Source organism: Uloborus diversus, chromosome 5, assembly GCF_026930045.1.
Source record: "Uloborus diversus isolate 005 chromosome 5, Udiv.v.3.1, whole genome shotgun sequence".
Taxonomy (NCBI): Eukaryota; Metazoa; Arthropoda; class Arachnida; order Araneae; family Uloboridae; genus Uloborus; species Uloborus diversus.
The window spans coordinates 39,740,906-39,754,539 of record NC_072735.1 but is presented as its reverse complement, the minus strand read 5'-3'; the positions used below and the strand labels follow the sequence as shown (position 1 = coordinate 39,754,539).

Sequence of the window (13,634 nt, the reverse complement as noted above, 5' to 3'; positions counted from 1 at the left end):
AAAATAATCAGGCAAAAGAAATCCCAGCGTGCTTTAAAAATAATCTAATAGTCTAACCACCTTTGTATATCTGAAAATATTCCACCAAATATAGCATGAGAAAATTTATTTCTGCCTCCCACCGTGTGCCGTGATTGTATCTCACAGGATTTATTTATGTCACTCGGGCTTTTGTGAAGAGGCTAAAAATAATAAACTACATTTGTAGAAAGAAATCATAACAAAGGATTCTGAAAAATAAAGAAATTTTCCTCAGGAGAATCGAGGGGAAACCATGATGTGTTGCTTTAAAGCCTGCCATGTTTGGAAAACTTCCGAAAATTTGCTTTCCTTGTTTAAACAAAGAAGGCAAAGAAGTGAAGTTTCTGTTAAAGAATTTCCACAAAATGAATTAGTTTATATCTTAAGTTCTTCTAAAGAACATTTTTATTTTCAGCGTAATTACTCTTGGCACCGCGGTTAAAAGAATTTCGGAATCCAGAATGTGATTTATTTATGTTTAGCTTTCTGTTACGAATAAATTGTTTAAGAAGTTTATTTCATTTTATTTCGATGCCCACATACGCGACAAACAATATTTTTAGAATCCTAAATCAGGTAAGACGCATTTCTATTTTTCGAAAAATGTTCATAGCAGAGATAAATCAGAATACAAGTAGTTAAGCATCAGTTACAAGAAAAATAATGTCATATAAGTTACGAAATATAAAATACTAACATTTTTTGGATCGTGTTTATATCTTTAATGGTTGAGGGTTCGAACAATATGTGAGTACCACAAAAAATTACATAAACCAAATTTCTAATCATATACTAAGAGAAGGATGTCCAAAGCTAATTACGAAGAAGTATGCATTTCCAGCGGGAAAAAAAACGGAATAATTAGTTCGAATTCCTAGAGATCTGTCAGTTTTGCCGTGATAAACTTTTGCAGCACATAATTAGTAATTTCCACCCCATTCATTTTCTAGCAAACAGAATAAAGCTTCATTACGTGGCAGAGAATACATGCATAGTTCATCAGGCAAGTTAACATTCTGATTGAGTAAATGTTTGTCTCGTTTTCTGTTTGCAAAGGATTGAATAAATGAGGTACATTGTTAGTCAAACAAAAGCAGTGTATATATGTTAACATCATTATCTCGGAATCTCGAATACATTTTATTACTATGGATGCTAGGGGAATAGTTCTAAGCATTTATTGCAATTCAAATGTTTTATCTTTTTGATTTACATACCTTTAAAAACTTTCCTTAGGTGCCTCGTATAAAACGCAGGAGCTAGTTCAACTAGGGGGCCATTTAAATAAAATAAAGGAAATAACACTGTTTTGTGTCGTATTTAATGGGAGACGAAAACACTTATACAGAATGTAGTGTTAAATTTTAAACTCAGGGTAATTTTGAAAATGATTTTTACTCAGTTTGACCAGCGACTACATGGAAAGTTACACTTCCGGTTTACAAGCGGAAATGGACGCACCTATTACTTTTTCGGAATGCCAGCTTTTGTAAATCTTGTTAGCTTCCAACATAAGCGGAGTAATATTCAAATGAGTGGAGCAAGTGCATCAAATTTTTACTTTTCTCCTTCATTAAGACATACTCGTCTTAACTGGACGTTTAACAATTCCATGCAATCCGTGGTCAAAGTGTAGTATGCAAATCTTTTTAAATGCTTTAGTGGCTTTAAATAATCCTTTATGAGTAAAGGGTTATACAAAATATAGTTTTATTTTTATTTGATTATCTGGTCAAGTTTTCTAAATTCTCAATGAACTTATATCACACGTATTGGTGTTCATTTCTGCATTCAGTAGAATTGTTGTCCGTATTGTCCTCGAATAAGTTTTCATACATGCATGCTTTCAATATTTGCAAGTATACAGTTGACGAATCAAAATAAAATTTTGCAAACAATTAAATTATCTTTTCAATAAAAAATAACGTAATGTAAAAGAGTATAACAATATAAAAAGTGCAACAGCGGTTTAATCCATTTTTTATCATTTTTAAACCGATAAAATACAGCGTAAGCTGGAATATGTGTAAAAGTTACAGAACAAAACTATATATCGGCAATGAATTAAAAAACAATTCTGAAATTCCTCAATCTCACTTGTTGAGAGATAAAACAATTTATCTAAGATGACAACCGGTCAAGTGATGCAAAAAAGCGTCCAGAGATCGTGAAACGTAATCTTTAAAAATTGACCCTCTTTTATTATTTTGAAAAGAAAAATTAGTATCAATTTGTAATAAAATAGCAATTTTATTTATCATGCTATAGATGCTGCTTAAAATGGTTTTAAAAATTATAAATAAGTGTCATTGCCTGAATTCTTAAAATCGTTTTTTCCAACATTTTGTAAAACGTAGGTTTGTCAGGGTTAGTTTTTTGTGTTATGGGTTTAAAAAGAGTGATATGAGTTTATTAAAAAAAAATAACAGTTAATAATGGAAAGTATCGTCAAGCTATGGCGGGTGAAAATTGTTTCTACATTTGAAAGAAGCAATTGCCTGTTTGATGATATTTTAATAGTTGAAATTTTAATCCGAACTCCAGGATTGACCCTAAACTCCAGTAGTAGCGTTAACTTTTGACCATAATTTTGTTTCTCCATTTTCCTAAAATGACGCAGTCTTACCAGTAAAACAGCTATGTTACCGGATTCAGTTAAGCCTAGTCAAAATAAAGCATTTCCCTACATGTCAGACATTACCAAAAAATATTACTAAATTATCATGCCGCTGCGCAAACTTCATTGTTGGTGATGTCAGAGCGTTACTCAGTGAGTAACGTTCGTTATTATATACAATAATGATGACAACCTTACCAGTAAAACAGTTATGTTTCCGTTTCCAGTTCAGCCATTTCAAAATAAAGCATTTCCATTTTCCATGTAAATATCATCAAATTATCATGCTATAGCGCGAGTTTCATTGTTAATTACGTCAGAAGCGTTACTCTATTAGTGAGTTCACTACTATAGAAATATGAAGCTGTATTAGCTGGGTCGCCCGGATTTGCGCGGTCTTTCTCAAAGAGCGATCTCTGCACGTGTGACATTTTTGTTTGCAGCGGCGATTGGTAAGACGCTATCTGCCACTACTGTGTGGTGAATGTTACACATAAATGCACTGTATGCCCGGGTCCCACCAGTTTGTATTCCTCCCTTCCGTCCAATTCACAGGGGAACACATGAAATATACCGCCAGTTCAGTCAATGCCAGCCGAGGACTGCAGTTTCGTGCTTATTAGCACTCATCAGCCCAGCATAGGAGTGACTGAGCTGGAGGGCGGCAACTTACTGAATATACCATGCCTCGCCTTCAAGATTCGATTTGAACCGAAAATTGCTTCGATCACTCGTCTGGTCAGTGCTAATTCTGTATTAGCTATTAGTTTGTTTGGCACTCCTGGCTTCCTTAAGAGATTTTCCACCTCCAGCTCAGTCACTCCTATGCCGGGCTGATGAGTGCTAATAAGCACGAAACTGCAGTCCTCGGCTGGAATTGACTGAGCTGGCGGTGTATTTCATGCATTTCTGCTTTAGCCCTGGCAATGGGGCGGTAACTTACTAAATATCACAGTAGAACGATTAAAGTGGTGCCGCCAACATGTCAGTTGGACTGATTGGGGCACTGTTATGTTCACCGATGAATCAAAATTTGCTTTACAGGCGGATGACAATTGTAAAAGGGTCTGGAGAGAACAAGGCACACAGTCCCAGAACATCACTGAATGTCATGCATTCCGAAGCGGAAGTATCATGGTCGAAGTAGGGATTGCGTTGGGGTATCGCACTGACCTGCACATCTAAAAGGGGGGGGGCGTTCTGTGACGGCTATACGGTATCAAGATGAAGTCCTAGACGCCACTGTGAGATTGTATGTTTCTGCAACGGGTTCTGCTTACGTTTTAAGGGTAAATAATGCAAGTCCCCAAAGAGCTGCCATCCTTGATGACTGCCTGTAGAGTAAGGGTAATGCGCGTATGGAGTGGCCAGCGATCTCGCCCGACCGTAGCCCCATTGCAAACCTTTGGGAAGCCGTTAGCCTTGCTGTGTGTACACGTTTCTCACCCGTAGCCATCCTCACACAGTTGGAAACTACTCTACAGTAGGAATGACGATCACTCGACTCTGACGGTTGATCGCCGCAAAAAAAGAAAAAAAAAAAACATGGTTCAACGCTGTAAACTTTGTATGCAGATGAGGGGTGCTCAAATTCTCAATAATTGTCACTTTTTGTTGTGTGTTCGAAGTTAAACAATATTTTGCAAGTAACTCCAATATGACGTCAACTTATAATTTATGAAAAGTTACTATTATTTTCTTCTCTGTGTGTAATTCTTTGTTTTGTTTATTGCATGAATATATTTCCTACTTTCCTGCCGCATTTTTTGTCAATCAAAGCAGTACATATCTTTTTTTTTTTTTTCTCTCTTTTTTTTTTTGAGTTTTACTTCTCCGTGCTTAACTTTTTTTCAATAAGTGCATTATAAAGCTCGTTAAATGCTTTCACTCTTGAAACAGAAAATGTTTATTGATGACAGACCAAAAAATCCAAGGCTAGCGTTCAAAATTTTGTTGTATTTTTGCATACGTTGTAAGTGTATATTTTTCTTGAAAATCAAGGAGTTAAAACCAGAAATAAGATAATAAATCAAAAATATTCAAAGTTGACTCTCATTCTACTAATCAAACTGTACCCCAATTTATAGGTTTTATAGCGTATGTTATAACTTCTTTAACGGAAATTGACAGCTTCACGACAAGTTCAGTCACTTAAGCAAACTTTCAGCAACGGCGAGTAACTTTCGCCTCTTCTCATTTTTTAGTGTGTTTAAATTTAAAGAAAAACTAGAAGGACAAATGGCAGCACTCTCCTGGCAGGGTTATGAAATAAGTTTTCCACACTTTACTTGCGAAAAATAAGAAAGTATTGAGGGAACTCTTCGTGCTGGTTGAAAATGCTCTTCTTACATAGTAATGTTATACTCAATATTAGAAATGATAGAAATAGTCGGACGTTGACAAAGTGAGAGTTTTTAAACTTTTAGAAATTTGGTTTTGCAGCATTAAAGTTGAGCTAATTTTATCCAAATAATTTATTTTGCATCATACTTCCGACAACTACCAGAAATTGTAGATAGCTTTGAACCAAGCAAGTTTAAATGAATTTAATAACTATTATTCCTTTATTTTTTGTCGCTGTTTAAATTTTTATGTATTTACCCCTTTTCGATACCAAATTATTTGATGGTTAATAATTTACAAATTTAATTTTGCATCAATAGGATTAAATGTTTGGAAAAAATAGCAGAAGATAATTTCATATAGATCATTTTAGCAATATAATATATTTATTTCGCATTATAAATATTGAAAAGTAGTCAATAGGTTTTTGAGCCATAAGGACTCAATATTTACTCCTACTTTATCGCATATTTTGGTATTACTATTACAATGTGAGAAACGCCCCCTGAGCGAAAACACATTTTTTATTTTGAGATAGTAGCTTCACCCCCCGTCACATGATCGTGATGGCAAAAGGACGCAGTGAAGAAATGATTAAAAAAATATTTAGAGCATTTCATGTTAAAATACGTGAGTCCAAAAACTCTTATAAGGAGGCAGTAAATATAATTTGTAAATTTACTTTTAAAAGCTATTTATTGATAATTTTACGTTACTCGAAATGATTCACTTATACATTGTCATACTCATTTTAAATTAGTACTGCGCTTCAGGAAAAATTATAGAAACTGATCATCTGCAAACATTCATTTGCATATTCACTATTGAAATCTAGCGGAAGAATTATTTATGGAGGGTTAAATGTTTTACAACATGAAAAAGTATTAGAATATATTATCAGAAAATCATTGCACATCATGCATCGGTTTATACTCTGTAAATTTTTGAAAGCGTTTATGTTCGAAATTCTTTTCTAAGATCGTTGAGATCAACAGTTTAACTGCTTTCCACGAACCCTAATCTTACGTTGTGAGACTGATTTTCTAAACTCTTTCTTTGCTAGAGTCATATATTGATAGTAGTTTCTCATTTTTAAAAGACTTTAAATTCCCCGTGCGAATACTATCATTTATGGCTGGTTGTTTCGTAGACATAAGACTTGCAAATAATTTTAACTTTGCTAAAAGTCATCTGGATTATTTTTGTATACCGTGGAGAGCAGATGCGGGGAACGAGCTCAAGATATAAATCGAACTGTTCTTTTCCAGATCATTAAGCCTCAAATGGCCGTTAAACGCTTAACATACGATACAATTTTGGAATTAAAGGGGGAACATTTTTGTCTGCTTTTCAACAACCACGAGTTTTAAGAATGGAGTTGAAGTAATTAGCCGAAAGTTTCTCTACATGAGAGGTTCAGGCAAGCTCTTGTTACTTTGGCAACATACCATTTAGTTTTATAAATGCCTTTCTGAAAGTATTTTTACCTACATTATTTACACTCAAGGCAAAAGAAAATGTGAAATGCATCAGCTGTACATGATGTTTAATAATTTGTTTTAAATTTGGTTAAAAACACAATTTTCCAGGGAAGAAGAACTATAAATTTGTTGAACTCTGGTGTAGTAAAATGATATTTAGAAGGAGAAAGTATAACATACACTTTAGAGCAAAAAAAAAAAAAAAAAGATAGACGCATTAAGAATTGGGTGTTAGAATGAAATAAAATTTTGCCTAACTCTGGAAAATATTAATGTAAAGAATGTGAAGGAACAATCGAAATTCACATGACCGGAAAAACCGGACCTGCTGATACATCTTCAGCGTGAATGTACGAGGCGATTCAGTTTAGAATTAAGGCATAATAGTCTATGATGATGTCTTACGTCATCGCATACCACCATTACTCTAAAGTCGAAACTAACTACTAAGTCGACCAAAGTCATAGGATGTTCATCATACCATCCCAAATGATCCCCGATATGATCTATCTGTGTCAATTCAGAGTATCGAGCAGATGAAGCAAGATGGTAACGTATAAGAGGAAGTCCTTTGCCATATAGCTGTGTGGGGCCGAGCATTTTCCTTTTAAAAACTGGCAATTAAAAAAAAAGCAAACTTTGATTCAAAATAGAATGACATTATTGCCTTTGAGATCTTCGTAAATTGTATACAGTAAAAATGTATTACAAGGAAAATAGATCCGATAAATATGAAAAACTTGAAGCGAATTATGTGATACTGAAGTTAAAAATTTCAGCGGAAAACTGCATTAAATATTAATGCATTTTATTACATTCCATTGTTTTATCAGTATTTCAGTCAAAATTTAAGCAAATACAATCATATTCATATTTTAATATTTTTACTACCAGTTAGCAAACGTAGAAAGAGAGAAATCAGTGTAAAGGAAATGATTTTCCTAAAGCAGATCCTAAAACTATTTTAGATCAGTAACGAAAATTGTCTAAAATTGAAAGAGATTTCCAAATTCAGATACTTCAAATTTTCGTCTTCGAACTTCGAAGCCTTAAATATGAATAACTTGGAAACGGTCTCCATAATTCAACTTATTTTAAATTCCTATGTTTCCTATATAAATAAATCCCATTAAGTATCAGTAATATTTTAAGAACAAATTATTTACGTCCTTAAAAAATGACGTGTTGAAGTTCAACGTTACCATAAATAACCACTATCATATAATTTTCATAAAAAGTCTTAATATTCATCGCAATATTTATAGCTTCCTGTTTTTGTACTGATAATGGAGCTCTTAAGTGTACTACATCACGCAACCCGTCACTTATGCGAGTGTGTGCGTCAGAGTTGAAAAAATAATATATTTATCTTAGGTACGTGAAACACAATTTTGTTTACACACTGTTGAAAAATTCATTGGATAGTTTCAACGAAGATTGCATGCAGCGAAGTTATGTTCCAACATTATATTACGAGTGTATTAAAGAAAGCGTAACAGATAAAAATGTGTGAATGGAACACTTTTTATCTATTTATAAATTTTTGACTGCACGAATTGCAATGAGTCTCCCGTCCCCCATTTTTGGGATACTTTTTTTATTTTACTTCAAATATACTCAATACTTTTCTTATTTTAAATAGTTGATTAAATCAATATTTTTCATTTTTAATACAGGAAAGTACTACTTTTACCACAATACTAATTTAACTATACCTAAGTTACAATTATGAAATTTTAAAATTTTTAACTTTCAATAACACTGAATGTTTCGAAAAATATGGGAGTGATTTTTTCGTCCAAAATATATTTCGGCAAAAATGGTAACACTTTTATATGAAAGATTACCTGATATTTTTATAAAAAATATATCTATATGTATATAAAGTTACCAAAATCACCCGTAATTGGGACTTGATACCTCAGTGTATGCCATCTTGTGATCCAGTAAATGGCACATGTTATTAGAACTGGAAAACCGCATTATTTTTCACTTTTAGATTACACACAAATTTTATCATCATAGGAAACATAATTAATGTTAAAGTAAGTAATTGTACATAAACTGTTAAATCACTCATCTTGAGGTTGAAAAAGCATTTTAGAGAAATAAAAATAAATTTGAAATGTTGCATGGAAAGATATATCGAGATTATTGCTGTTTTATTAGTCGGTATGCAGTTTCAATTTTATGAATTATAGCTGCTTCCACAGAAATGAACATTGACCCGATAATTTTAAGGGATCATAAAAAATGAACCATTTCTCTACAGTCGCAATATCTGACTGATAGCGAAACATATTTGTTTTTAACTGTATCTCTTAAAACTTTAATATTATATTCTGTAGAATTCAAATTAATAGTAGAACCCATATAATATTGTTGTTGCAGAAGTATCAAAAATCAAACTAGTGACATATTGCACAACACATTAGTGTTTATAGGCACTGTGCAAATTTTTGGAGACTAGCAAAACTGAAGTACCACTAAATGGCATCCATCATTATTTAAAAAATCCAAAAAGGGACAAAAATATATTTCTATCCAGTCAAAGTAACACCTTTCAACTAAACAAAATTTTTACAACGAAAAATTAAAATATCTTATCAGCCAGATTTTAATGGATTGATGCGCATGCTTCCCTTAAGCCAGAGAAGAAACCTTTGCAACAAAAATGGCTGATTTGAAACAAGCAACATTTGTTTCTATTTCCTATGCAGTGCTACCATTTAGCAACATGAATTGAAGTTATAATCTAGAAATTAAATGTACATTCAGTTGTTTTATAGCCTTCTACTTTTAAAATTTTTGATACAAATCTTATTTTAGGGCATTTTCGTTGGAAGTACCAATCACTGGTGACCTGCCAATTACTGGGGGTGTTACACTATTACTTTTCAAGATCAATGCCATGCTTGATGACAACAGCGTTTTTTTAAAGACCGCACTCTTGGGGTGATAGTATTCAAAAATATCTGCACATTTACCAATTAAATTTCACCTTTATATCGATTTGTGTACATTATTGAATTTCCTTAAGATCTGCCCATGGTATTGTTCAGAGTTATCTGACAGAGTCTGAAAATATTGGAAAATATCGTGCAAGCGACAAGAAAAAAAAAATATTTTCTCAGAGTTTATAGAAAATGCAGTGCAAGATATTTTCTGAAAGATTCTTGTGTTTAAAAACTTGTCGTCAGAGTGTTTTTTTTTTTTTTTTTTTTTTTTTAAATTCAGATTGGATTCTTTAAGCCTGCATAGTAATTTTCTGTACACCAGTCCAGTTTCCCATTTTGCGCCATTTCATTACCTCTTGAGCTACAGCAGTTATTTATAACAAAAATAGTTTAGTACCTTAATTTTACTACCTTATTGAAGAAATTGGCGGTAGAAACATTCAGCGCCAGCAACCTTGGGTTTAAATAGTTGTAATAAATTCATACATTTTCACATATAATTTCTCTAAAAATGTTGGCTCATATGTTGAAGGTGGGTTTGGCACACCATAAAACATGTAAATCGGAAAACATTCAGAAGTTGAATCTTTTTAAAAATAGAATCCCTTTTTTCTTACTTTCGAATGCAGAAGAAAGTATTAAAAAAATCGTACAGTTTGATGATCATTTTTTTTTAAGTCATGAATTTTAAAGTACTGAAAAGTACTGAATTTTAAAGTACCTTAAAAGTACTGAAAGACTGTATTTAAAGTGTAAGCCTTCAAATATGTGAAAGCACACATACATATTGCTAAAGCATAATCTACTTACCAGCTCTTACATGGACATCTCTACTTCCCACAACTCCTACTGAATTTGAAACTTCGCAGCGATATATCGTCGCGTGGACATCTGCTCTGTATTCTTCGGCTGGAAATGGTGGGAATACGAGAGCACCATCATGTCTGACATGCCTCAATCCCGGTAAGTCTGGGGCCGTCTGTCCATCGTGTTTTAACCACCTTATAACGGGAGTAGGTCTGCCGTCTGCATTGCAGGGAATAGTAGCACCGGTCGAATTGGAAAACACAGCTGGACTTGGAGGTTCAAATGTAAAAATAGGTGCTCTGTGATGCGGAAAATCTGCAAATGCTGAAAGAAAAGAACCAAGACGACTTGTTACAACTGTCATCAAATATTTTATTAGATTAAGCTTCATAGTAAGCAATTAACGGTGAAAAAGCAGTAAACAAAACTAGTTCATTGGAATGCTTTCGATGATACTTACTTCATAAGTAGTATATGACTGATCGACTATAGATGATACTATATAAATGATAAACACTTTATAAGTAGCTGGAGAAAACAAGCTCGAAAAGATCTATGGATGTATTTTTTTCCACAAAAGCTCTCTACCTTTTAGCATGAACCCTTAAGACCCGTCCACATTTTCACAAACATATGCTGTGAAATCGTGTCGAAGCATACGTGCTCTTAGTCTGGACACTGTTTCTCGTCGCATGCGCCAAGAATGCCTCAGACCGTACCGCACGCAATTAAAATTTTATGGGAATTTTGCGGTAAATATTACTTTAAAATAGAGTGTTTACAGTTTAGAAAAAAATATCTAAATAAATTTTACCGAAAAAAGGAAGAAATTGCAGCGCCAAATAGAACACTTTGCTCTTCCCTCGAATCCCGTTCGGTGCTGAGGTTAGTTCGACGTTCTAAAATTAATGAGAAGCCAAGTTCAAATTCCACCGCTTACTTCTCATTTTTAATAAGCTCATGTTGTCATCTCGTTTGTCTCGGAAACAAAATTTTGTAGTAAAATGTCATTTTACGGTAAAAGATACCGTCCACATTCTTGCTAGTGTATTTACAATAAAGTTTCAGGAAAACTTTAAACCGTCGGAGTAACCATGCGTGCATCAGGTTCAATATACATGCTTGAATTGTTAGCTATGCGTGATCCCGTAAATGTGGACACGGATTTCAAAATACTTTGCAGTGTAAGAAGAGTTAGGCTTTTTTTAACCCAGGAATCGAACCCGGGGAAAAAATACAGATCCTAACCAACAGACACAAACCACATGCTATTTTGTAGATGCCTGGGGGAGTTGCAACTTAAGCAACGTGTTGGTTTCATAGCGTTTGTTGGTACAACGGTCAACGCGGCTTCAAAGTGGTATGAAAACCACTATAATATGATATTAAGAAATATTATATACTATCACAAACAGTCTTTTTTTTTTTTCGAAATTATTAAAACACAAGTCCACGTTATGGGAGCTTTAGACTCAACCACCTAGGCTACTAACGGCCGTGTTCATCAGTCGAGATGAACTTCAGTCAGAAAACCAGAACCACTGATTGAATGCTTTTAATTGGCTAAAAAAGGTGTTGATTGACAATTTGGGTGTTTGACTTGAGTTCAACTCTACAGGTGAATATGACAGTAAACTTTAAAAAGCACCAAAAAAAAAAAAAGACGTAGCAGGAGAAACCTTATACCAATACCATTGATATCTGCTGTAGTGTTACTCAAACACGTCAAGTTTATTTGTCGCCCTCATACCACTTAAAAGCTCGTGCAGTAGTATTATTCGGGGTCATTTTGCAACCGATGAGAGGCTGAAAGTTTTTTGCACCCACGCTAAAAATTAATTTTTAAGAGTTAAATAATAAATTACATATATCACCTGATACCTACCGTTTTTAAGTCAAAATGACGTTTTTAACCAGATGTCTCTTTGGATCGATGCAAAGATTACAGATGCAAAGATTTACAGTCTTTTCGAAAGTAAATTAAAGATTTTAATTTAGTTACTTTCTGCAGTACTTTTTTTAATTAGATTCAAAAAGCATTTCTATCAGACACATTTTTTAATTGCACTAAATATTAAATTAATCTTCTAAATTATTGCACAATTTACGAATTCCTCTTTAATCGATTTTATGAAGTGCATTAACTTTTAAATTGAAGTAATCTAATTTACACATCGCGAACTTTTAACAGATAAATGGAATTAGATAAAGAATGACAAACGCCGAAGGGACGAAATGTAGAACACATGTTTTGTACAAAATCATGACAAAACATTCAACAAAATGTGTTTAAGGTAATTTAAATTTTGAAATAACTTCTTACCCTTAACTTCATTAGTCAAAACAAAAAGCGTCATATCGTTTCTATGTATCTTTTAGCTAAAGATTTTTGGTTAAGAAAAATATTATTTTTAATAAATAATATTATACCGTTTTCTTAGTTTTTTTACTAATAGTAAATAAAAAAGGTCAAAAACTGAATAGATTATAATTGAGTATATGCGGATATTGTACAAGTTTTTGATTCAGATTAAGAAAAAAGAGAGGAAGAGTGGGTTCGGTGAGGCACAGTAATTTAAAAGCATTTAACATTATTAAAACCCAAAAAATCAACTTCTCCCTAACACAACAAACGACAAAATAAATGAACACAAAATGCAATTTTGTCTCACTGTTCACCGAGTAAGAGGCAACAGTTAGACACAGATTTCTTGAATTAAGGAACTTTTAAAGAATGTAAATTTACAACGGACATATATGAATGATTGTTGCCGCTTGGTTTTCATATGAGGGATTGTCTTCTGCAAGGTAAAATCCATGTCGTCTTGACTCATCGAAGTAGGGATATCTACGGCGTATTGGTTTGGCAGTAAGATAGAACGATTTAGATTATTTCGTATTAGTAAATCGGCTTTTAGTATCATCATATTAAATATGCCTATAGCCTTTGTTTATCACTAGTGCATTATATGATTTCGTTTTTTCCTGTCATGTTGAAATTTTCAAATGTAGATAACTATTATTACATTTACATATTGAAATCAAACAGTTAGAAGAAAAACAAACAGAATAAGTACGAAATGGAAACACTTATGCTAAATAACTAAGCTGTAATAGTTATAATTATATAGAAAAATCTTTATTTTGTTTGCGCAGGTCTTTCAAACCAATTTTATTATCATTTAGAAGATCAGCAGGATAGTTTTAATTAAATTTAATTTAATTCATAATTTTTCCAAAAGGTACCATGGAAGCAGTGAGACAAGAAAAAATGGTGCCTCACTCTTCCTATTTTACTGTTCCATCACAGGAATATATAATTACTCAGTTGGTGCCATTTTTAGAAGAAGATAAAACAGCATCACCCTTCTGGTAAATGAGCGTTACATGATAGGTTAATGTTTGTTA

At 33.1% G+C, this 13,634-nt stretch overlaps 1 protein-coding gene across 1 annotated transcript in view; it reads right to left on the bottom strand.

The window, feature by feature from the left end:
- Window positions 1-10,288, bottom strand: part of LOC129223437 (cell adhesion molecule Dscam2-like) — a 157,639-nt gene extending 147,351 nt beyond the window's left edge. Inside the window, exon 1 of the mRNA XM_054858050.1 lies at window positions 10,230-10,288. The gene's annotated coding sequence lies outside the window, so the exon portion shown is untranslated. The remainder of the gene's footprint in view (window positions 1-10,229) is intronic.
- Between the last annotated feature and the right edge of the window lie 3,346 nt (window positions 10,289-13,634).